Genomic DNA, 22,139 nt, shown 5'->3' on the forward strand with positions numbered 1-22,139 from the left:
TCATTGGCCACAGGTGTGCTGCCGTGTTGTGTGCTGAGGGGTGAAGTTCCTAACTCCACCACCAGATGGAGTTATAGCTGCCAGAAGTTGGAGCCATCTGCGTGTGACATAGCGCCCCTCGACAACGCAGCCTCTCGGGATATCACAACGTATGTATATATTTGAGCCTGTGTATAATTTTGACCCTGTGTGGATTAGAGAAAATCCAAAATAAATTCAAACTTGTGCACTCAATTCTTGTTTTTTTTAAGTCATTAAAGATATATGCTGTACAATCATTCCACCCTGGAAAAAGAAAACTTCAAGGAAATTATTCACAGCCCAAAATCACCATGCTCATGGTGAGTGTATGTAAACTTCTGACCACAACTGTATGTGTAAATATAAAGAAGCCATGTGCTGTCTTTACAACAGTGATGCATAGCTAAATGTGGTATGTGAGTTCTGTCATTTATATTATTTCTCAGTAGAAATTATAAGTGCTTGGGGATTCAAGAGAATTTTGAGCCCATAAAAAGGGGTCCCTGACCACCACATGGGCTAGTTGTTTAATAACAGAATGCATAAAACTTGTGGCTTACTCATGGGTGACAAACTAATGGAAAACTGGTGGCTCTGTTCTGCTCTGTGAGGCATTTTACTCACAGCTCATGGCTTTTGCATGATAGAGAGAAGCATTAATGCAAGTCAATACAAATTTATTCTTTAGTCTATCATGAAATATTTCTATCCTGATGGGAACAGTCTCTTTTGGGATGGCAAGGTCATGAGGGATCACTGAATAGTTCATGAAAATGAAGTAACTCTTATGTACTGGTTTTAACATGCACCAAATTTCAGCCCAATTAAACACCTTTGGGAGATTTTGGGTTGCAGTGTTAGATAGCACTCTCCACCATCACCAACATCAAAACACCAATTGAGAGAATATCACTTGGAAGAGTGGTGTTCATCCCTCCAGTACAGTTCAGGACAGTACAGTTGGCTTGCAAATCTCTAAAGCCACATTGAAGTCTAACACTTTACTAAGACACTTTATGTTGGTTTTTCCTTTGATTTCTCACCCAACTCTATCAAATCACTCAATTTACTGAACCTCAATATTTTAATTCAGTTTGCTGTGTATTTGTAGCATGAGTTATCTGAACATCTCATGAGAACATCTCATGAACAGCGACTGTGTGCTAGATCAGTGTGAGAGAGACTAGTGTTGGCTGCAGTGTGCTTTTGAGTGGTTTGTTTGTTCTGTGGTCCTTAGCTTTGCTTCCTTCTCTCCATCACAGAACTTTTTTTAATTCATTCCTTTCATGAAAATGCACAATATACAGTATTGAATTGGAACATAATTCAAAATACATGGATCAAAGTGACTCTTCATGATTGGAAAGGAGCAGCAAGAAGAATATAATTCTAATTTTAACTTAAACTTTTCTGGTAAAAACATGTCTAATACAGATGGTCCCAAGTTCCCTGGAGACAAGAGCTTGATGCCACAGAACAACAATCATCAGAAGAAAGGAATTCAGGTGCTACCTGATTGGTGAGAGTCTCAGTGAACTCAGTTGAACTGAATACATCAAATTCTATAAAGAGCTGTGTGTTTTATTTTGGGGTGTCTTTCTCCTCCCTCCACCTGTTCTCTCTCCAGGCCAAGTTTGAAACATTCTATCTGGTATGGTGACAGATCAGTTCGGGACGATTGGCTTGTTAACGTTTATCCGGGCAGCTGAGACAGACCCGGGCATGGTGCACTTAGCTCTGGCAGTGACCTGATGACACTTGGTCTCAACCTTAACTCACCAGAGTAAGTGCCAACTTATGTCGCTATATTCATCTTCACCAAACAAATCACAACATCTGGTTGCCAATGCTCATTGTCCAGAACAATATTTTATAGTCTCAGATATAGAATAGAGTATATCAGATATAGAATAAATGGAGTTTACCCCAGTGAACGAGAGGGTCGCCTCTCTGCGCCTTCGGATTGGGGAGAGGGCTCTTGCTGTTGTTTGTGCCTACGGGCCAAATAGCAGTATAGAGTATCCGGCCTTCTTGGAGTCCCTGGGAGAGGTACTGAGGGGTGCTCAGACTGGGGACTCCATTGTGCTACTGGGGGACTTCAATGCTCACGTGGGCGATGACAGTGACACCTGGAGGGGCGTGGTTGGGAGGAACGGCCTCCCCGATCTGAACCCGAGTGGTGTTTTGTTATTGGACTTCTGTGCTAGTCACAGTTTGTCCATAACGAACACCATGTTCGAGCATAGGGGTGTCCATAAGTGCACGTGGCACCAGGACACCTTAGGTCGGAGGTCGATGATCGACTTTGTAGTCGTGTCATCTGATCTCCGACCCTATGTCTTGGACACTCGGGTGAAGAGAGGGGCTGAGTTGTCAACTGATCACCACCTGGTGGTGAGTTGGATCCGCTGGCGGAGGAGGAAGCTGGACAGACCTGGCAGGCCCAAACGTATGGTGAGGGTCTGCTGGGAACGTCTGGCCGAGCACTCTGTTGGGGAGGTCTTTAACTCCCACCTCCGGGAGAGCTTTTCCCAGCTTCCGAGGGAGGCGGGGGACATTGAGTCTGAGTGGACCATGTTCTCTACCTCCATTGTGGACGCAGCTGTTCGGAGCTGTGGCCGCAAGGTCTCCGGTGCCTGTCGTGGCGGCAATCCCCGAACCCGGTGGTGGACACCGGAAGTAAGGGATGCCGTCAAGCTGAAGAAGGAGTCCTATCGGGCCATGTTGACCTCCGGGACTCCTGAGGCAGCCGATGGGTATCGGCAGGCCAGGCGTGCTGCAGCTCGGGCAGTTGCAGAGGCAAAAACTCGGAACTGGGAGGAGTTCGGGGAGGCCATGGAGAAGGACTATCGGTCGGCCTCGAAGAAATTCTGGCAAACCGTCCGGCGCCTCAGGAGGGGGAAGCAGTACTCTGCCAACACTGTTTACAGTGCGGGTGGGGAGCTGTTGACCTCGACTGGGGACATTGTCGGGCGGTGGAAGGAATACTTTGAGGATCTCCTCAATCCCACCGTCATGTCTTCCACTGAGGAGACTGAGGCTGATGACTCAGAGGTGGACTCGTCCATTACCCAAGCCGAAGTCACTGAGGTGGTTTGCAAGCTCCTCGGTGGCAAGGCACCGGGGGTGGATGAGATCCGCCCTGAGTATCTCAAGTCTCTGGATGTTGTGGGGCTGTCTTGGTTGACACGCCTCTGCAACATCGCGTGGCGGTCGGGGACAGTGCCTCTGGAGTGGCAGACTGGGGTGGTGGTCCCTCTTTTTAAGAAAGGGGACCGGAGAGTGTGCTCCAATTATAGGGGAATCACACTTCTCAGCCTCCCAGGGAAAGTTTACTCCAGGGTACTGGAGAGGAGAATTCGGCCAATAGTCGAACCTCGGATCCAGGAGGAACAATGCGGTTTTCGTCCTGGTCGCGGAACACTGGACCAGCTCTATACCCTTCATAGGGTGCTCGAGGGTTCATGGGAGTTTGCCCAACCAGTCCACATGTGCTTTGTGGATCTGGAGAAGGCATTCGACCATGTCCCCCGTGGTATTCTGTGGGGGGTGCTTCGGGAGTATGGGGTTCGGGGCTCTTTGCTAAGGGCTGTCCGGTCCCTGTACGAACGGAGCAGGAGTCTGGTTCGCATTGCCGGCAGTAAGTCAGACCTGTTCCCAGTGCATGTTGGACTCCGTCAGGGCTGCCCTTTGTCACCGGTTCTGTTCATAATTTTTATGGACAGAATTTCTAGGCGCAGCCAGGGGCCGGAAGGAATCCTGTTTGGGAACCACAGGATTTCATCTCTGCTTTTTGCGGATGATGTTGTCCTGGTGGCTTCTTCAAACCAGGACCTTCAGCATGCACTGGGGCGGTTTGCATTCGAGTGTGAAGCGGCTGGGATGAGAATCAGCACCTCCAAGTCCGAGGCCATGGTTCTCGACCGGAAAAGGGTGGCTTGCCCTCTCCAGGTTGGTGGAGAAGTCCTGCCTCAAGTGGTGGAGTTTAAGTATCTCGGGATCTTGTTCACGAGTGAGGGAAGGATGGAGCGTGAGATCGACAGTCGGATCGGTGCAGCCTCCGCAGTGATGCGGTCGCTTTACCGGTCCGTCGTGGTGAAGAAGGAGCTGAGCCAAAAGGCGAAGCTCTCAATTTACCGGTCGATCTACGTTCCGACTCTCACCTATGGTCATGAGCTTTGGGTAATGACAGAAAGAACAAGATCGCGGATACAAGCGGCTGAAATGAGTTTCCTTCGCAGGGTGGCTGGGCGCTCCCTTAGAGATAGGGTGAGAAGCACAGTCACTCGGGAGGAGCTCGGAGTAGAGCCGCTGCTCCTCCACATCGAGAGGAACCAGCTGAGGTGGCTCGGGCATCTTTTTCGGATGCCTCCTGGACGCCTCCCTGGGGAGGTGTTCCAGGCATGTCCCCCCGGGAGGAGGCCCCGGGGAAGACCCAGGACACGCTGGAGGGACTATGTCTCTCGGCTGGCCTGGGAACGCCTCGGTGTTCTTCCCGAGGAGCTGGCCGAGGTGTCTGGGGAAAGGGAAGTTTGGGCTTCCATGCTTAGACTGCTGCCTCCGCGACCCGGTCCTGGATAAGCGGAAGAAGACGAGATGAGACGAGATATAGAATATATATTGTAGTGATGCTGTAGGGCCAGAACTGAGCAGCTCTTTGGAATGAGAATGATGGAGAAAAGGTGATGACATCGTCTCCCATCACTATTCAGCTGGCTTGAGATCTGGTGACTATGAAAGTCGTAGCATATGATTTACATAATTTTCATCCTCTTCAAACCAGTGAGTGTGTCCTGTGGATGATAACATTGCCATCCCAGAAGACACCACTCATATCAAAGTAGAAATGTCTCACCACAGGAAAAAGATGATCCACCAGAACAACTTTCTACTGATTTGCTGTGACTTATCTGTGAAGAATCTCAGTCATCCAGGTACATAGTAATCTGTGATTGGTAGAAGAGAGCAACTGGACTTGCTTGAAGATTCTCATGGATCATCATAGAATCCGAATCAGAATGCTGATGGCTGCATTGTAGGTGGCTGATAAAAGATGTCATAGACACCCACCTCTGTTCAGCGATGGTCGTTCCAGGTTGACAAAAATGAACGATCCTCTCTGGCACTTTGGGATGAGATCCCTTTGACTGGTGCAGGAGTATGAGAGGACTTCCAGAAAACTGGCAGACATTTTAGCCAGAGAGGATAGTTCATTTTTGTCAACCTGAAACAACCATTGCTGAACAGAGGTGGGTGTCTATGACATCTTTTATCAGCCACCTACAATGCAGCCATCAGCATTCTGATTCGGATTCTATGATGATCCATGAGAGGATAAATGCTTGATACTCCCTATTAGTCAGACAGAACTGAGGAAGCCTTTCGGATGAGAGGCGAAACATTTTCAAGAATCTTCAAGCAAGTCCAGTTGCTCTCTTCTACCAATCACAGATTTGCTGTGGCTCTTCTGACCCTCCCCCCATCCTCCCCTTGGTGGTACCACCGCCTACCACCCTTCCCCCAATAAAACCAAATTATTCCCCATCACTATTAGATGATTAGGGTCCTCAGACATAGGGTGTTTTGGTAAACTGGGATGTATGGATGCTGTCAGTCCCTCGCTCACTTGCTCACTCGAGTTTGTTGATGGTGTAGTGGCTGGCTGCTTTATGTCCCAGGGTTCCCTCATGCCTGTGTGTAGAAATTGTTTAAGGTGGGTGGAGCACAGAAGCACGGCAGGCCAGAACTAAGTTCTCAAACTCTTTTATTTTAGCTTTTCAGCTTTTACTTTACACTCTCCCAGTCACATGCACGCACACACAAGCCTTCTGGTTGGGGAGAGAGCTCCCTTCCTCTGCTCTCCCTCTCCTCTTATAGGGTGTGGTCACTGGGGAAGACACACAAACACAGGTTAATTCCCATCAGGTGCAGTGATTTCTGCCACTTACCTTCCCTGATTCTGCCCTCCATTCACAGACTGACGCTTGACCATGCCCCTGCTGCCACATACCCCCACCGCCTGACTCAGGCCAGGGAGCCATCCGGCCTGCAGCTGACTACCCCCCCCCCCCCCCCGACGGGAGTGGAAATCCACCACGACTGTCTGTGCCCCCGGCCTGAGGACCACCTTGAACTTAAACATCTGGAGTGCCAGATACCAACGGGTGATCCACGCATTGGCATCCTTCATGCGGTGGAGCCACTGCAGGGGTGCGTGGTCCGAACAGAGGGTGAAAGGGCGCCCCAGCAGATAGTAGCGGAGGGCGAGGACCGCCCACTTGATGGCTAGGCATTCCTTTTCTATGGTGCTGTACCTGCCCTCGCGCATCGACAGCTTCCGGCTGATGTACAGCACTGGACGGTCCTCCCCCTCCACCTCCTGGGACAGAACAGCCCCCAGCCCTCTGTCTGACGTGTCCGGCTGCAAAACAAAGGGGAGAGAAAAGTCAGGGGAGTGTAACAGTGGCCCCCCACACAGTGCAGCCTTTACCTCAGAGAAAGCCCGCTGGCATTGCTCCGTCCACTGGACAGGATGTAGTGCCCCCGTTTTAGTGAGATCAGTCAGCGGGCTGGTGACATCCAAATAATGAGGTATGAACTTACGATAGTAGCCAGCCAGCCCCAGGAACTGTCTCACCCCCTTTTTGGGCAGGCCGCAATCGCTGCTGTCTTATTGATTTGGGGACGCACTTGCCCATTGCCCAAGTGGAAACCCAGATACCGTACTTCCACCCGCCCAATCGCACACTTCTTCAGGTTGGCTGTGAGACCCGCTCGCCTCAGCAACCTAAGGACAGCCCTTAGGTGTTCTAGGTGCTGCGGCCAGTCATTACTATAATGATGTCGTCCAAGTATGCGGCCGCGTAGGTGGCGTGGGGGTGGAGGACCCTATCCATAAGCCGCTGGAACATAGCGGGCGCCCCAAACAGCCCAAAAGGAAGTGTGACAAACTGGTGTAAGCCAAACGGTGTGGAAAAGGCCATTTTCTCTCGGGATAGAGGAGTCAAGGGGATCTGCCAATATCCCTTTGTCAAATCCAGTGTCGAATAAAAATGAGCCATGCCTAGTTGATCGAGCAACTCATCACTACGAGGCATTGGGTACGCATCAAATTTAGACACCACATTGACTTTTCTATAGTCCACACAGAACCGGACCGACCCGTCGGCCTTGGAAACCAAGACCACCGGGCTGCTCCAGTCACTGTGAGACTCCTCGACGATGCCCATTTCGAGCATGGCCTCGAGTTCTTCCCGAACCACCTTTTTCTTGTGTTTGGGCAGTCTGTCAGGGCAGTTGCGCACTACTACCCCTGGGGGCATCTCAATGTGGTGTTCTATGAGGTGGGTGCGGCCGGGCAGGGGCGAGAACACATCAGAAAATTCTGTCTGCAATTGGGCAACCTCTGTGAGTTGGGTCGGGGAGAGGTGGTCTCCACAAGGGACCGGAGCGGTAGGCGATGTCAATTTTCCCTTTTAAACCTCTGGCCCCAGCTCTGCCTTCTCTGGAACCACCAACACCATGGGGACCTCCTCATTCCAAAGTTTTAACAGATTGAGGTGGTAAATCTGTAACGCCCCACCCCTGTCCGTTCGCCTCACTTCGTAGTCGACGTCCCCGACTGAGGCGCGTGCCCCTGTCGTACAGATGGACTTGACATTCGTGGGCCTGCCGCAAATTCTCCTGGGTTAGGTGTGTGAGTGTGTGTGGAGTTTGGCACGCAGGTCGATAACGTATTGGATTTCATTTTTGCTTGTTGAAGGTCCCTCCTCCCAATTTTTATGCAGCACATCTAGAATGCCATGCGGCTTACGCCCGTATAATAATTTGAATGGGGAGAACCCTGTGGAGGCTTGTGGGACCTCTCGCACTGCGAATAACAGGGGTTCGAGCCATTTATCCCAGTTGCATGCATCCTCGCTTGCAAATTTCCGAATTATGTTCTTGATTGAACTATTCGACTAAGCCATCCATTTGTGGGTGATAAACGCTGGTGTGGATAGGCTTAATTCCCAGTAACCCATACAGTTCGCGCAGTGTGCATGACGTAAACATAGTGCCTTGATCAGTCAGAATCTCTTTGGGGATTCCGACTTGGGAGATGATGTGGAAGAATGCTTCTGCAATACTACGTGCTGAGATATATTGCGAAGAGGCACTGCTTCCGGATATCGTGTTGCATATGTGGGTGCTATTGGTCTTACGTGATCAGTCTCATTAAAATCAGTCTCATTAAAATCAGTTTCATCAGGGGCGTCGTGGCTCAGGTGGATAAGGCGCCATACCATAAATCCGGGGACCCGGGTTTGATTCCGGCCTGAGGTCATTTCCCGATCCCTCCCCGTCTCTCTCTCCTGCTCATTTCCTGTCTCTACACTGTCCTATCCAATAATAAAGGTGAAAAAAGCCCCCAAAAAATCAGTCTCATTAATAATACCATTAATTTTGGTGTTTAATAATAAATTACCAAACAGCTAAATTATGGTATATTCCAAATTATTATGGTCACTACCGATGCAGCAATAATGTATCACTTACCGTATTACATAGACAGCCAATAGCACTCATATACACCTTGGAATTCTTTGAGATTGTGTGACTTCAGAAATATATAGTAGAAACAACAGACACACTGTTTAACAGAATAATTGAATTTATTATAACAATGATAAAAATGGGTAATAGCAGTTTAAAATACATTCAATAAGTCAGCAGCAAAACAGTGAGGTATTACTGTGTGTGTGTCTGTGTGTATGTGTGTGTTTGGGTGTGTGTGTGAGGAGAGAGAGAGAGAGAGAGAGAGGGAAGGGTGCGAGGGACAGAGGGGAGGATAGATTTTCTCCTTACTACTAAGTGAGCAACTGAGCTCTTAGGATGTGTCCCATGCGTGACTGCGCAGTATGAGAAGGAGGAGACAAAGAGAGTTTGAATGTGCGTGGTAACTAACTCAGATTTGGAATGTTATCTCAAGTGGGGGAGGGTAGGATCACCTCGTGGTCTAAGGACAAAGGGGATCACCTCGTGGTTTAAGGAGACAAAGGGATATGTCGTGATTGCTAACCCACTAGCTTATAACATTACTAAATCTACTGAAATCTTGATGAGGTCAAAATATGTGTAATAATGAAATTAAAGGTGTTAGAAAAGATAGAGGAAAGCATGCAACGACCTATCTATTAAAAACAACTGAGAGAGAGCAATTTAAAACAACAAGCTAATTCCTAAGACTAATTTGCCCAAAATGCCAGTCTTACTTCCAGTATTTTGCCTCTATGTAGGATATGCAGAGGTGTCCCGAAGAGGCTGGAGTTCACAGAAACTCGTGGGTCACTTCCGTGAAAAGCGCAGAGAATTTCTTGGTCCGAACTTCGTCGTTCATGAGGAAAAGTCTCTGATCAAACAATGTGCACAGCGATTAAGTCAGAAGGAATCCGGTCGCTTCTAACTTTTTAGTAACTGCTTTGGGCTGCAGTTGTAAAGTTACTTATAATGAACAAATAAAAAACCGGTTGTAACTCAAAATGAGTGAAATGGCGCACATAAGTAGTATTTTTACCGTGGCCAGCAGTAAACACGAAAGCGCACTGAAGCTTCTTTATTGCCAGGCAGAAGTCGTGATTTTGGACGGTCTGGTGAGAGGGTATCTCTTTATGTCTGTGTGACCCAGGTCCACAGCGCAAAAGAGATAGAACGGAAGTTGTTCGAGTCACTTATGGAGTCAGGGAGGATGTGACGTAGTTAATCCCGCCCAGGCGTGACATAAGTCATCGCGGAAGTTAGTTGATGGGATTTGTAGTTCTAGACGGGACGGGCTGTACCTACACATAGTCCACCAGGACTAAAATAAAGTGATATCCTCGTGTTGACCGATCTAATGGTCTCACGAGATCCATCCCAATTCTTTCGAACAGGGTCTCGATTAATGGCAGAGGGCGCAAAGGCGCTTTTGGAATGGCCGCTGGATTTACTAACTGGCATTCGCAGCACACCATACATCATCTATGGACATCACCGCAAATCCCTGGCCAATAGAACTGGGCCATTATTCGGGCTAGTGTCTTATCCTGCCCCAAGTCTCCAGCCATGGGATTAAAGTGAGCTGCCTGGAATATGAATTCCCTGTGGCTCTTTGGGATCAAAAGCTGTGTTATCAGTTCCTTAGTCTGAGTGTCCTGCGTCACTCGGTATAATCTATCCTTAATAATGGAGAAATAGGGGAAGGATGGGGTGGCGTTTGGCTGGAGCGTTTGACCATCGATTACTCTCACTTGGTCAAACGCATGCCGCAGATTCCTGTCTCGCGACTGCTCCAGCGGGAAATCCACAAGGGATTCCCTGAGAGAGGGAGGAGGAGCCTGCTGCTCCTCACTCTGATGTGGTGATGACATAGACGGCTCTGTGACAGCTGCTCCCGCCAATGCTACACCGGGACCTCCCCCTGCTAAATTATTGCAGGCCCCACTCTTTATTAAATATGCCATTAATTCCCTAAATCCTGGCCAATCAGTCCCCAAAATTATCGAGTGGGTAAGGCGAGGATTACCCACCGCCTTTACTCTAAATTTCTTCCTTCAAAATAGAATGTGGACCGACACTAAAGGGTAGTTGTGAACATCCCCGTGCACACACAACACCTTCACCAGTTGTGCTCTCCCCAGTGCCTCATCTTGCACCAGGCTTTGGTGGATTGAGGTCTGATTACAGCCGGAGTCCACCAAAGCCTGATACGTATCCCCTTGGATATTCACCAGTATGCGATGCAGTCCCTGGTGTGTCGGGGATCTGGACCACTGCGCCCACCTCCATGGCTGAGCACTGATGCTGGAGATGCCCCAGCTCCCCGCAGCGCCAGCATACCGGCCCAGGCTTTCCCTCTGCACTGGTGTTCCGGAGCTCACTCACCTGAGGGGGGAAGACACAGACACGGAAGTAGGAAACGGTAGGGCACCGCAGGTGCGGCGGGCCAGCTGGGGTGGAGCCGGCCCCCACCTCTGCGGTGGGGGGATGGGGCAAGGACAAGGAACAGAAGGGGGGGAGAGAGAGAGAGAGGGAAGAAGAGGAGACATGCTGTCCTGCCATCGGAACAGCTGCCATATGGTCCTCCGCCAGCTCGATGGCCTGATCCAGCGACTCCGGGTGATGGCACTGGACCCACTTCGCTATTCCTTCCGGAAGTCCAGCGAGGAATTGTTCCAGCGCCACCAGGTTGATGATTCCCTCGGCGTCGCGGTTGTCGGCCCTCAGCCACCGCCGGCAGGCATCCCGGAGTTGCTGGCCAAATGCAAATGGCCAGCTGACCTCCTCCAGGTGCAGCGCGCAGAAGCACTACCGTTGCTGCTCCGGGGTGCACCCCACACATTGGAGGACGGCCCTGCTGAGGTCTGCGTAGGCCAGCCGGTTGTCGGCGGGGAGCTGTAGCACAGCCAGCTGCGCCTCGCCCATTAGCAGGGGGAGGAGGTGTGCCACGCGCTGTTCCACCGGCCAACCCCATGCCTCTGCTGCCTGCTCAAAAAGAGCGAGGAAGGTCGGGGTCATCATGCGGGCCCATCTTCGTTTGGGTGAGGTGGGGACGGTCTGCAGTGGTGGTGATAGTGGACCCCGCTGATGCGAGCAGGTGCCAGAATGCCTGGCGATCTTCCTGCTGCGCCAGCACCAGGGCTTCGAACCGTTGTTCCTGCTCCTTCCGGAGGGCAACCAGAGCCTGGTGCTGACTCTGTTGGGCCATGGCGAGGGCATGGACCAGGTCCTTGAAGGGGGAGGACTCCATGAGCCTGTTTTCTTCTGTACTCCGGTCCCGGGTTTCAGCACTACTGTAGAAATTGTTTAAGGTGGGTGGAGCACAGAAGCATGGCAGGCCAGAACTGAGGTCTCAAACTCTTTTATTTTAGCTTTTCAGCTTTTACTTTACACTCTCCCAGTCACACGCGCGTGCACACACAAGCGTTATGGTTGGGGAGAGAGCTCCCTTCCTCTGCTCTCCCTCTCCTCTTATAGGGCGTGGTCACTGGGGAAGACACACAAACACAGGTGAATTCCCATCAGGTGCAGTGATTCTCCCACTTACCTTCCCTGACTCTGCCCTCCATTCACAGACCGACGCTTGACCACGCCCCCGCTACCACACTGTGTTACCTTCTGGCTCTCCCCTTTTAGTTATGCTGTCCTAGTTAGTTGCTGGAGTCCTTGCTTGTACTCAGTGCAATATGTATACTGTTCCTACTTATTCAGGTGACATTGGGCATACCTAACAACCTGTGGGTTTTTTTTTTCTCTTCTCTCTCTTCCCCCCCAAAAAAAAAAAAAAATCTGTTCCTCTGAGTTACATGTCGGTCCTGGGATCAAGATATCGACCTCTTCTGCTCCTCGAACCTGCCTGATCCATCCTAGTGCCCTGTGTCTGGTTGGAGTCTCATCGCATCGCTCCTGTGGAGGGCGGCCCCATGTGGACAGTTGGGGGTCGCTCTGGACTCTTGCAGTGATGCTTTTGTGGCTGGGGACTGCAGTTGACTTGCTGACTTTGGGACTGCGGTTGTCGTGAACAGTCTTGCGCTCGGGTTTCCGTCGGTGGGGGGTTTATAGCATCAATGAAGCTGATTTTGTTAGGACTGTTAATGCTATAGTCATGTAGTCATATAGCCCAAATGAGGATGGGTTCTCTTTTGAGTCTGGTTCCTCTCGAGGTTTCTTCCTCATGTCATCTGAGGGAGTTTTTCCTTGCCACCGTCGCCACAGGCTTGCTCATTGGGGATAGATTAGGAATAAAATTCTCATGTTTTAAGTTGTTCAAATTCTGTAAAGCTGCTTTGTGACAATGTTTATTGTTAAAAGCGCTATACAAATAAACTTGACTATTAAAATGACATAAAACAACATGATATACTGCTTTCACCAATCACTTTTCTAATGTCCCTCTTTAACCATGAAAAGATTTTAACTTCTGAGGGCAGAAAATCAGAGTTTTAAATTATGATTACCTTTAAAATTGAAACTTCTTGTTGGCCTATTCAACCTTTTTTTTTTTTAAAGCCTTTTTCTTCTTTTAGTCAAAACCCAAAAGACTTCCTGTCACGCTCCTGGGCTCACCTAACACTCTGGACTCCAATTCCCACAATCCCACTCACACACCTGACACTACCACGTGCACTCTATCAGCCAACCCTGAGCCACTTCCTACGAGTGGCTCCCCTGAGTTCTAATTGTCATCACCTTTACTTTTTTGTTTATTTCTGCATTTATACCCCTCTGTTTATTTTGTTCATTACACAGTATTGCCTCCACATTTCTGTGAGCCTACTGAGCATTTATATTTCTGATTGTGTTTCCATGTATGACCCTATTTGCCTTCCGGTTTCTTCTTAATCTGCGAGCGTCTGGTTTGTCACAGCTGCGTTACACTTCCATAATGTTAGGCAGACGTATTGCGGACTTACTACTAAAGCTAGCTATCTAGTCGACCACTGCGAGTCCTAACAATAGCCATGTTCATTGTTTATATTCATCATGATAATGTGAGGTGATTTACATGTGAATGAGACATGAGGTAGTTGGATATGACAATGACGTGCCATGCTCCTCCCTGCAATGCTTCTCTCTTGGTCATGGACTCGTCCTCCAGCAGTAATCAAGCAGTGCATGTTCATGTATTTTGGAGGAATGGCTTTGGAGGGAGGGCTGAAGTTAAGGGGTGAAAATTTTCAGTTGGATACTTTCAAAATCTAGCTTATTCTTGCTGTTTTTTCCTAAACCTACCTTACCCTGCATACATTGACATTTCATATTAATTAGCTAAAAATAAATCACAGTCCTGAACTACTTACTGTAGCAGAAAGTGAGGACAGAGAGCTCAAAGCACCTGTGCAACTCTCAATCATTCACATTCCAGGTTAATTTGCCTTTCTTTATTAGGGGAGAAAAAAGGACAAAAAATAAATTTTGGTGTATTTTTGCTTTTTATTGCTGTGAAGCAGTCATTTAAAGAAATTGCAGTAAACTCATTCATTCTTTAATACTGAGCTGAAGTTTTTTTGGCTCGGTATTCTCATTTGCCATTCTTGAAAGAAAACAAACATTATATATAGGATATTTTGTGATTCTGCATTAACCTTTATCCCAAGTTTGCCGCCTCTTGGGCCTCCACACCTTGTCGGCCTCAAGATATCAGTGAGTGTCTGACCTTATGCATTGACATGAAATTCTTGGTTAAAATTCAAGACACTTTGGATTTTTTTTATTATTAATAATTACCTTTTTTGTACATTTGCATAAATTGTGGTCATTTATTCAGCTTTTTATGATTTTACAAATTGAAAACAATTAATGTACAAATCTGTAGTGGAGTAGTTCTCTGCTGAAAACTGGAAAAAAAAATGTTTTTTTTGTGTATCCCTAATATTGACTGCACTATATGGTCACATTCTGTTTTTTAATTCGTCTCATCTCGTCTCGTCTTCATCCGCTTATCCGGGGCCGGGTCGTGGGGGCAGCAGTCTGAGCATGGAAGCCCAAACTTCCCTTTCCCCAGACACCTCAGCCAGCTCCTCGGGAAGAACACCGAGGCGTTCCCAGGCCAGCCGAGAGACATAGTCCCTCCAGCGTGTCCTGGGTCTTCCCCGGGGCCTCCTCCCGGGGGGGACATGCCTGGAACACCTCCCCAGGGAGGTGTCCAGGAGGCATCCGAAAGAGATGCCCGAGCCACCTCAGCTGATTCCTCTCGATGTGGAGGAGCAGCGGCTCTGCTCCAAGCTCCTCCTGAGTGACTGTGCTTCTCACCTTATCTCTAAGGGAGCGCCCAGCCACCCTGCGAAGGAAACTCATTTCAGCCACTTGTATCCACGATCTTGTTCTTTCGGTCATTACCCAAAGCTCATGACCATAGGTGAGAGTCGGAACGTACATCGACCGGTAAATAGAGAGCTTTGCCTTTTGGCTCAGCTCCTTCACCACGACAGACTGGTAAAGCTACCACATCACTGTGGAGGCTGCACCGATCCGCCTGTCAATCTCACGCTCTATCCTTCCCTCACTTGTGAACAAGATCCTGAGATATTTAAATTCCTCCACTTGAGGCAGGACTTTTCCACCAACCTGGAGAGGGCAAGCCACCCTTTTCCAGTCAACAACCATGGCCTCGGACTTGGAGGTGCTGATTCTCATCCCAGCCACTTCACACTCAACTGCAAACTGCCCCAGTGCATGCTGAAGGTCCTGGTTTTGAAGAAGCCAACAGGACAACATCATCTGCAAAAAGCAGAGATGAAATCCTGTGGTTCCCAAACAGGATTCCTTCCGTCCCCTGGCTGCACCTAGAAATTCTGTCCATAAAAATTATGAACAGAACCAGTGACAAAGGGCAGCCCTGCCGGAGTCCAACATGCACTGGGAACAGGTCTGACTTACTGCCGGCAATGCGAACCAGACTTCTGCTCCATTCATACAGGGACTGGACAGCCCTTAGCAAAGAGCCCTGAACCCCATACTCCCAAAGTACCCCCCACAGAATACCACGAGGGACATGGTCAAATGCCTTCTCCAGATCCACAAAGCACATGTGGACTGGTTGGGCAAACACCCATGAACCCTCGAGCACCCTATGAAGGGTATAGAGCTGGTCCAGTGTTCCGCAACCAGGACAAAAACCGCATTGTTCCTCCTGGATCCGAGGTTCAACTATTGGCCGAATTCTCCTCTCCAGTACCCTGGAGTAAACCTTCCTGGGGAGGCTGAGAAGTGTGATTCCCCTATAATTGGAGCACACTCTCCAGTCCCCTTTCTTAAAAAGAGGGACCACCACCCCAGTCTGCCACTCCAGAGGCACTGTCCCTGACCGCTGCATGTCAGCCAAGATAGCCCCACAACATCCAGAGACTTGAGATGCTCAGGGTGGAGCTCATCCACCCCCAGTGCCTTGCCATCGAGGATCTTGCAAACCACCTCAGTGACTTCAGCTTGGGTAATGGATGAGTCCACCTCTGAGTCATCAGCCTCCGTTTCCTCAATGGAAGACATGACTGTGGGATTGAAGAGATCCTTGAAGTATTCCTTCCACCGCCCAACAATGTCCTCAGTTGAGGTCAACAGCTCCCCACCCACACTGTAAACAGTGTTGGCAGAGTACTGCTTCCCCCTCCTGAGGTGCCGGATGGTTTGCCAGAATTCTTCGAGGCCGACCGATTAGTCCTCCTCCATGGCCTCACCGAACTCCTCCCAGTTCCGAGTTTTTGCCTCCGCAACTGCCCAAGCTGCGGCACGCCTGGCCTGCCAATACCCATCAGCTGCCTCAGGAGTCCCGGAGGCCAACATGGCCTGATAGGACTCCTTCAGCTTGACTGCATCCCTTACTTCTGGTGTCCACCACTGGGTTTGGGGATTGCTGCCATGACAGGCACTGGAGACCTTGCGGCCACAGCTCCAAACAGCTGCATCTACAATGGAGGTAGAGAACATGGTCCACTCAGACTCAATGTCCCCCGCCTCCCTCAGAAGCTGGGAGAAGCTCTCCCGGAGGTGGGAGTTAAAGACCTCCCTGACAGTGCTCGGCCAAATGTTCCCAGCAAACCCTCACCATACGTTTGGGCCTGCCAGGTCTGTCCGGCTTTCTCCTCCGCCAGCAGATCCAACTCACCACTAGGTGGTGATCAGTTGACAACTCAACCCCTCTCTTCACCCGAGTGTCCAAGACATAGGGCCGGAGATCCGATGAAACGACAACAATGTCGATCATCGACCTCCGACCTAAGGTGTCCTGGTGCTACGTGCACTTATGGACACCCCTATGCTCAAACATGGTGTTCGTTATGGACAAACCATGACTAGCACAGAAATCCAATAACAAAACACCACTCGGGTTCAGATCGGGGAGGCCGTTCCTCCCAATCACGCCCCTCTAGGTGTCACTTTCGTTGCCCACGTGAGCATTGAAGTCCCCCAGTAGAACAATGGAGTCCCCAGTCTGAGCACCTCTCAGTACCTCTCCCAGGGACTCCAAGAAGGCCGGATACTCTATACTGCTATTCAGCCTGTAGGCACAAACAGCAAGAGCCCTCTCCCCAATCTGAAGGCGCAGAGAGGCGACCCTCTCATTCACTGGGGTAAACTCTAACACATGGCAGCTGAGCTGGGGAGCTATAAGCAAGCCCACACCAGCCCACCGCTGCTCACCATGGGTGACTCCAGAGAAGTGGAGAGTTCAGCCCCTCTCGAGGAGCTGGGTTCCGGAGCCCAAGCTGTGCGTGGAGGTGAGCCCAACTATCTCTAGCCGGTATCTCTCAACCTCCTGCACAAGCTCAGGCTCTCCCCCCCCCCAGCAAAGTGACATTCCATGTCCCAACAGCTAGCTGCTATGTTCGGGGATCAGGTCGTCGAGTCACCTGCCTTCGACTGCCGCCCAATCCACACTGCACCGGCCCCCTACGGCTACCTCTGTGGGTGGTGAACCCACAGGAGGTCGGGCCCACTTCACCGCTTCAGGCTGAGCTCGGCCGGGCCCCATGGGCAAAGGCCCGGCCACCAAGCGCTCGCATATGAGCCCCAACCCCGGGCCTGGCTCCAGGGTGGGGCCCCGGCTGTGCCATACCAGGCGATGTCACGGTCCTTGATCAATTATTATCCATGAGGGTTTTGGTGAACTGCTCTTGGTCTGGCCTGTCACCTAGGCTCTGTCTGCCTTGGGAGACCCTAACAGGGGCGTAATGCCCCCGATAACGTGGCTCCTAGGATCATTCAAGCACACAAACCCCTCCACCACAATAAGGTGGCAGTTCTACGAGGGATGTTTTTTAATTCACTTTATAAAATTAACCACAAGGCAGACACACAGGGAGTGTGTAGCTCGATAACACCGTCAAATCATCTTTGTCTTTCAGACTTTAATGTTCCATCAGAATATTTAACCAACATTCACATAAGAGACAAGGTAGGTTGGCCACACTTTTTCCCATTACTGGTTCAGTGTCCCTCTTTTTCTGCTAATTACTGATCTGATGCCTGAGCAAACATCTACCATGTAATAGTTTCTCCATTAGAACTGAGGTGGTCTTTTTATGAGGTAAACTGTATGAATCGATCTGCTGACCAGCTAATGCTTTTGTTGTTTTTATCCCTTCCCCCCATCCCTTCCCTTTTTGTGTGCATTCGCAACACCAAAGAAGCATTATTCAAACTGGGCGATAGCTGTAGAGCCAGTACTGGGCCTCATAGATGGAAGTTGAGTTCTGCCTTTCTATTAGCATGATTGTGTTGGGGAACACGCTTGTTGTGGATGTGTGTGACTGAAGCAGAGGAAATTTTGTGGTGTTTGGAAAAAGTTAAGGTAATAGAATTGTAACAAACCCCCCCCCCCAACAATTTGCTGCCATAAAACTCCCAAGATATGGAGATGACCTGCTCTTCTACCTTTACTACATGAATGGTGGAGACCTGCTGCAGCTCTCAGCTGTGGTAGAGCTGTATGTACCGTATGCTCAGTCCTTTCTTTTTCAGTGAGTATATATCTGAAAGATGTGGTATTTTTCTCGTCTATTTGTGACCCGATATAATTTTATCATATGTATGTTCTTGTTCACCTGGGTGTTTTTTTTTTCCAGAACTACTGAACTACTCACGTACAAAAGCAAAAGTTATCACTATTCAAACACTTGCTAATCCTCTTCTCCATCCTCATTTTGTTGAGGCATTGAAGTATAAGGCTGTGACACTGCTTAATCACAGCAGGTAGTGAAGTGAGGGGAAGTCTTCCCCCTAGGAAGAAAAAGGTAAGATCCTTTGCTGCATTGTCGCGACAGGAACATAAATGGGCAGAATTATTTCCTTTTCAGTCCCATGGAATGGGATTAGTGAGGGCCTTTACAATGTCAGAAGGAAGAAGTGGTGACAACGGGCAAGAGGCAAATGCAAGAGCTGTTAGCAGCAATGAAGTACAGAACTCCAAGGAGCTTAGTACAGCTGTCTCACATGCACATACCCTGATTAACTCTGGCTGCTTCTCATTCTCTAAACTTGATTAGGCCCCGTCACACTTATTCAGAATTAGCAGGAATCAAGCAGAACCAGACGGAATAAAAATTTATTTCAAAATTTGTGCCATGTTCGGGTGGGAATTTCCAACTGACCAACATTCTTACAGCTTTGTAAGAATGATGTTTGAATACTTAGAATGCACTTCGAACCTGCCTCAAATGATTCTTGCACATTCCGGATGTATTAGCTTTCGAATGCAGTTAGAACACAGTAGGAATACCTAGAATGCAGTAAGAATATTAAGAATGCATTTTGAATGCTGTATGAGTGTGGTTAGATTGCTGCCCGAATACCACCCGAAGTCTGGTCGGAAGGTGCCTTGAATGCTGTATGAATTCACCTCAAATGCAGTCAGAACACTCCCAGAATAGCCGCCGAATATGTTTCGAACATCTAAAAATTCAGGGAATGCAGCTCGAATACTTAATGTACTTCAAATATCCTGTAATATATGAAGAATTTTCATTCAGACGGCATTCCTGCTCATTCGAGGCACATTCGGGACATTCTGGCAGGATTTGAAGTGGCTTGCATTTCAATTTTTCCCTCAAACATGATCAGAATGTTTCAAATGCTGTTGGAATGAAGTAAGAATATTTAGAATGCAGTTAGAATACACTTCGAATGCCGTTTGATATTTCTCCTCTTCGAATGCACCTCAAATGTTTTGAGCATGAGCAAAACATTTGGGCTGGCCACAAGAATGGGCTTGAATGTTTGGAATGCACTCAGAATGCAGTCAGAATTTTTAGAACGCACTTCGAATATATGAAGAATTTTCATTCCGATGGCATTCCGGCTCATTCCTCCTCTAGTGTGACTACCCTATTAAGGAGCCCACCCAGGTGGAGAATGCAGATAGCCTGCCATTGGAGCCTGCACCATTGACAATCAGAGCTTCTGCATCTGTCTCTGGTCAATCTCTGATCAAGCAGCTGCAGGCTGATATGAAGGCTACCTTCATGAAATCGCAGGTGGATCTTCCACATGACGCAGCTGCTCAAATGTCGAACCTATTTTGTGGCAAATTCACTGAAGTGATTCCTCGGTGTAATAATATGACCTCCTAGTGGTGTTCTCTAGGAACACCAAGAGAAGATCCGTTTAGTCAGTCAAACAATTTAATTTCTGACGTGGTTCATGAATGGGGCAGAGACAAATGGCACAAATTGGCACTTGGTAAAATCTCCAGTTGTATGATTACCACTGTTGTGAATAACCCTGCAGCACACCTAACAGGTTTTGTAACCAATTTGTTGATAGCTCCATTCTGTCCAAAATGGACCATGATTCTTCCTGTTGTAAATGTTACTGATGGACCTTCTGTCCATCAGGACCTGCAATCCTCCTTTAACAGGTCACTATAGCACAACAGAAATTATTGGTCTGGCCGCTGACCTCAGCATATCCCACCCTGAAACTTATCATTTTTTAAATGTTTTAGAACGTTCGCATAGAATTGTTCGCGAACATGAAACGAACATTACATGAACAAAGAATGAGGACAGGTAATGTTCGTATGCGAACATTATATGAACATTATACAAATGTTCGCAAACATCATATGAACAGTTGAAGCAGAACATTCTATGAACATTTGTAGCAGGTGTCCATCCAGCCACACCAGGGAGCTGCTATTCACGGGATCTGGATATTTCCATACAGGCAGTGGGCCTACAATTTTTATGATTGTATTAGAGGCTTACTCTCCAATATTGAGAACTAAAAATGAAGTAAAACAAACTTTATGAATGTTTTAAAATTCAATGTTTTATTCCAATAATGACTTGCAAACAATATCCTGGATAAACATAAACATTACCAGAGGTGGGTAGTAACGCGCTACATTTACTCTGTTATATTTACTTGAGTAACTTTTTGGATGAATTGTACTTGTAAGAGTAGTTTTAATTCAGCATACTTTTTACTTTTACTTGAGTATATTTGTGAAGAAGAAGCAGTACTTTTACTCCGTTACATTGGGCTATATTCTGCTCATTACTCGCTACTTTATTTTTATTGATCCGTGCAATGCGTGGTCTGTTTGTTTGTTTTGTTGAGACTTCCAGCAGAGGCTCTGTCACATGACCGCATCTCACCGATCACATGTAGCAGCCAGAGCCATAGTGGGAGGAGCTATGGTTTAACTCCGTTTCGCCAATCAAACAGAGCCAAGCCGCCGCGTGCGCCCGCACACAAAATTCCCGTGGCAAGACCAGTCCAGGTGGAAAAGAGCATGGAAGCAGAAGAAAAATGGCAGAGACAGCGGCCAGCGTTTCTCATCAAGCCAAAGAGGCACACCCCTGGCCACACATACAAACCATGTTCACTCTCCAAACAACAAAAAATAATAGTTATGTTATGCGGTGTCACATGTGTCTCCCCAAACCAGTGGACGTTTCAGCTTATAAAAACTCAACTTCGAATTTGAGGAAACACATTGCAGTAAGTAGGCTATGTGCTTTTGGCTGTCTTCGTAGGCAGACGTTAGCCCTGTTGTAACAGCATAAATAACTGTAAAATACATTGTTTTGTGGAAATGTATTGACGCACTGCGGCCTCAGACGGCAACACACACACACACACACACACACACACACCAGAGAACCAAGAAATAAAACTACAAAAAATCTTCCTATCAATCACTTTTTATTGATGTGAAACCAAAAAATGCTCATGAAAATAAGGTTGCTCGCCTAATGTCAGCTCCTCAATAGCGTTACAGTTGTACACGGCTCTGGTCAAAAACTGGGAATGGAAGACTGGTGAAAACTTACTAAATAATAAAACATGTAACATATCGTTTGTGAAATCTCCATTTTTCAAGCTACTGTATTTGTTGTGTATTAGAGGGATTTGTGAAGACTTTAGGCGTTTTTTTTCTGTGAGATTTGTTTTATTATTTGTCTACAAGTGCTTGTTCACAAAAGGAAGGGCATTAGCTTGTTAGCTTGACCGCTCGCTAGCTTGCTAGCTTGACTGCCTTTTTCTTCTTTTTCTTTGTAACCTATACGCATTGTTTTATTATGTTACTTTGTAAAGATTTAATTAATTAATATTTAATTTATTATTGTTTTCACCTGTTCACGGCTAAAAGGTCACAG

General features: G+C 48.1%; 1 pseudogene; it reads left to right on the forward strand.

Moving 5' to 3' along the window:
* Nucleotides 1–1,376: 1,376 nt before the first annotated feature.
* LOC132869943 (CCR4-NOT transcription complex subunit 2-like) overlaps nt 1,377–22,139 on the forward strand; it is a 56,479-nt pseudogene continuing 35,716 nt past the window's right edge.

This window comes from Neoarius graeffei, chromosome 21, assembly GCF_027579695.1.
Source record: "Neoarius graeffei isolate fNeoGra1 chromosome 21, fNeoGra1.pri, whole genome shotgun sequence".
Taxonomy (NCBI): domain Eukaryota; kingdom Metazoa; phylum Chordata; class Actinopteri; order Siluriformes; family Ariidae; genus Neoarius; species Neoarius graeffei.